At 35.5% G+C, this 4,498-nt stretch overlaps 1 long non-coding RNA gene across 1 annotated transcript; it reads left to right on the top strand.

Annotated features, from left to right (window-relative positions):
* The first annotated feature begins 1,420 nt into the window (after positions 1 to 1,420).
* On the top strand, positions 1,421 to 2,320 carry LOC114264576 (uncharacterized). The gene is made up of 3 exons (XR_003630052.2): positions 1,421 to 1,501; positions 2,012 to 2,067; positions 2,202 to 2,320. It is a non-coding gene; the product is annotated as an uncharacterized LOC114264576 (long non-coding RNA).
* Positions 2,321 to 4,498: the final 2,178 nt, after the last annotated feature.

The following is a 4,498-nucleotide window of genomic DNA, read 5'->3' on the forward strand; positions in this document are numbered from 1 at the left end:
AATGTGAACTGATTGAGGTTAACCATTGTCTTCAAGTCCATGTCTAACTCGACCATCACCACCATAATTATTGTTGTCATCTATAATCCTCCTCAAAATAATATTTGTAAGTCATAACTCAGTCTCATTCTCTCTTATAGGCTGAGTTGATATAGTTGTGGTAGACTGGTAGTAATTTAAACAAGAATTTTGTCAGCTGGAAATTATATTCTTTTTGTTGCTGTTAAAAAAAGGAAAATACAGGGTGTTTCATTGGGAGTATGTGCAATAAAAAATTTCCAGTATGAATGAATATGGGATAAATGTATGGAAACTTCGAAATGATACCCCAAATTTTCTCCTTTTATTTAGTATAGTATAGATGTACATATTAATGTTCTTTTTCTTTTTATGTTTAGTTGTTTAATTGGTTTGGTACTTTGATTTCTCTTTGTACAGCTGTTGAGTATCTTTAGAATTAGATTCAGAACAAGACTGCACTGCTATGTTGATGGAATAAGTTAAAAAAAATTTACCTTGTTCTGTGAAGTTTAAAATTTGTTGAGACCCATTACATATCATTTTGGCTACATCAGTTTGATTTATTATATTTATTTATTTATTAAATTTAAGAATATGACTATAAAACAACCACAACATAACTATACTAATAAATAAAAATTCAGACTATAAAACAACCACCACATCCTCTTAGACAGCAGGCAACATTAGATCATTAAACACCAGCAAAATGGCAAGCAACAGCAGACAACAAGCTTCAGCAAGAAGGTAACAACAACAGCAGCAGCAGTAGCCAGTAGCACAGAACCTAATTTTGGAGAAGCTATGAGTATGGAAGGTGTCACTGCCATATTTTGGTGTTTCTATTGAAGAATATGTGACTAATTTAATGGGCCGACCATTTTGTTTCTTAATAATACTGATATCTGCCACACCGACTCTGGTTAAATGATAAATTTGATTTTGTTTGGAAGCAGGTTAGTTGAAAAGACCACACAACTGAACAATGAGAAAATGCAGAAAGAAACTGAAGTCCAGAAACTTATGGAAGAAAATGTGTGGTTGACCGCTCTACTTGACAAAAAAGAGGCCCAGCTCTTGGCCATGAACGAACAATGCAAGGTGATGGCCTTGAGCGCTTTGAATATTTAGTTTGGTAGTAGGGTCTTGATTGCATGTTGCCTTAATGTGTTTTCTGCTCGGCCCACTTGCTGACCTTCATTGGGAGTCGGCAAATAATATTGGGCAAAAAAATCTGCTTTCTTGAATGTACCATTGATTTCCAACTTAACCTTCACATGTATCAATCAACTGAGTTGTTCTTAATTTGTTAGAATCTCACACTAATAAATTAATATAACCAATATTTGTTTACACACATAAATGTTATGTCCAGGTTCCAGTGGATCTTGTCATTGACCATTCTGTTTAGGTTGATGTGGCAGGAAGTGAATGCAATGCAGGCAAATATGGGGCTTGAATTTCAGAGAAACAAGGAGAGGTTTGTTTTTCTGAAGTGGGGTTCTAATGTTTTTCACAATATGCTCATTGTTCCTCCTGGTTCTGGTATTGTCCACCAGGTAAGACTTTGGCATCATTAGTGCATCAAGGGTATTTCTATATCTAGATGTTATACTGTTGTTAAAGGAAAATTCTCATGGCAAGGTGCAAGAATTTGACCTTAAGGTGGTACGAATGGTTTACTCTTAAAAGGGCCAAAACATTAGATAGGTATAGGCTCAATACATGAGGTTTGCAATGTTTAACTATTTATGGGGCTTCTAGAGTAAAGCCACATTTACCTCTAGCCTCTTGTAAATCATAGTCCAAATTTTCTCATTTTTTTAGCACTATAATATTATTTGGTACTTTTGGCATTTAGCAAGTGACTCTGGTAATTTTCAGGTTAATCTTGAATACCTTGGATGGGTTATTTTCTACACAAATGGCATTCTGTACCCTGATAGCGTGGTTGGAACTGATTCCCATACAAATATGATTGCTGGCTTAGGAGTTGTTGGCTGGGGAGTTGGAGGAATTGAATCTGAGGCTACAATGCTTCGCTAGGTATTTTGAGATAATAATGTATTTTCTTTATGATTTTCTATACGCTTGTGCCAATTGTTAGTGTTTGCAGTTATTCTTTGGTAGATAGACATGCATGAAATGGGTAGCTGTTTTTTCCTCTTTTTCCTCCAAAGGTGCAAAAGAAAATGCAACTTCTGCTTCTTCAAAACCTGCTGCTGGTGCTGGTGATAGTAACTGCAATGTATCTCCCCCCCCAAAAAAAAAACAGTAAATTCTTGAGTTTTTATTTATTTATTTATGGGTACCTAGAATTATGGTTCAACAGTAATAATAATATATATTCACAAAAAGATCGTACACAAGCTGTATTGAGATTTATCATTTTTAAATATTGTGCTCATTAGTGACCTTCTAATTACAACGTCATTGACACTGAGCTGCTGTGGCATCTAATAATTGTTAACAGGGAAGTTACTTCCAAAAGAATTAAGATCAAGCAGAAATAATTAATGTGTCTATTTTGGTTTGCTGAATTAACTTTTTAGTTTATTCATATGCATCAGCGGTTTCTGGATTAATTTGTGTTTTTATTTTTCAGGTCAGAATTTTTTTGGAGAGATGCAAAATATGGTCCAAGAATTAAAGAACTTAGTTTTTTTTAAGTTTTTTCATTTTTTAATATATGTAAGCACAGTTAATTTTTTATTATTTAATTCCTTTGTATATACTTTTGAATATTTAATTTTCATTTATGAAATATATGACGTTATTCTATTCAATATGTGGTTATGATTCAAAATATAGTATATAGTGTGTATTACATTCTTCAAATGTGCATAAAAAATAATATTGATTATTTTTCAAATATGTCGAATTTTTTTTTATCACAGATTTTATTAGTTATTAATCACACTTAAAAGATGTGATCTAAATATTATTAATCACACTTAAAAGATGTGATGTAAATATTTTTAATCACACTTAAAAGGTGTGATCTAAATGTTATTAATCACACTTAAAAAGTGTGATTAAAAATGATCTTTTTTAATCACACTACCAAAGATCACACTTAAAAGGTTTGATCTAAATATTTTTAATCACACTTAAAAGGCGTGATCTAAATATTTTTAATCACACTTAAAAGGCGTGATCTAAATATTTTTAATCACACTTAAAAGATGTGATCTAAATATTTTTAATTACACTTAAAATGTGTGATCTAAATGTTATTAATCACACTTAAAAAGTGTGATTAAAAATGATCCCTTTTAATCACACTTCCAAAGATCACACTTTAATAAAACTTAAAAAGTGTGATTAAATAATATACATCACACAAAAAAAGTGTGATCTTTATCTATTTTTGTAGTAGTGCTACTTAGACTATACTGATGGAAAATTTCGGCCAGACAGAGATTGAGACCGAGCATCCGGTTCAGCTCGGCGACCCCGTTTATTATTTTGTAAGTGTTATTTGAAACTTGGGTCGGGCAAAGCCTTGTCTGCCTCAAAAATTCACAGATCAAGGGTTGAACCGGGAAGCGGAGCCCTCCCTTTACTATTGATACGACGATAAAGGGGCACCGGTCTAGATCTCCCCAAGGGGTGTCTCCCTTTTTGACGAGCTCTAAGACGACGTCATCTGGGATGTTGTACTCCGTCGAAACTCCGCCATCGCGCCGGGCGAGCTAACCATAAATCGGTACTTCCCCATTTATCTCAGTTTTATTTCGTTTATTGACTATCTCGGTCAAAAAGTATGGTGTATTTGCTCGGACCTTGAGCTCCACCAATGATGGTTTTGGACTGGCCTGAACGGTCCTAGTGTGTTCTGCATTATTAAAAATAATTTCCAAGGGTTAGCACGGCAAAAATTGTGCGGCTCTTATTGCAACTAGCTCAATGAAAGGGTCACTAGTGTTTGGCCGGTTCGACCCCTACCTCGGCTAGACCACTTGGTCGATTTCCTAGCTCGGTTCATTCCTATTTGCAGATCTAATGGAGTATTCAGCTCGGCTAGGGTATTCAGCTCGGTGCGTTCCTATTTACCAATCTAATTAGAGTATTCAGCTCGGTTGCGACCTCGGTAAGAAGCCACAAACCAGTTTTTGCTCGGCTATAGCTCTACCTATGGATCTAAATGAGCGTTTAGCTCGGTTCTACCCGGATTTAAACTGTTCATCCCAGAAGTGGGGCGAACTCGTTTGAACCAAGGAGGAACAGGGGGCTCAGAGGCCCCTTCCATTCTCAAAGTTCCCATTTGCCCTAGGGTGTGCAGGTTCTAAGCAAAGAAAGGGGGCTCTGGTGGTCACAAACAAAAAAAAACACGAAGCACAGTGGCACGGAATCGAAGAACATGTATAAAAAATTTTGAGAAATAGAAACAGAAAATGCAAGGGAGGGTAGTGTAGCTTACCAGGGGGACAGATGCGAGGGTGAACGCAACCTCAAGAGCTTGATTGTGGCCTTT

This window comes from Camellia sinensis, chromosome 3, assembly GCF_055761805.1.
Source record: "Camellia sinensis isolate YWXY chromosome 3, ASM5576180v1, whole genome shotgun sequence".
Classification (NCBI taxonomy): Eukaryota; Viridiplantae; Streptophyta; class Magnoliopsida; order Ericales; family Theaceae; genus Camellia; species Camellia sinensis.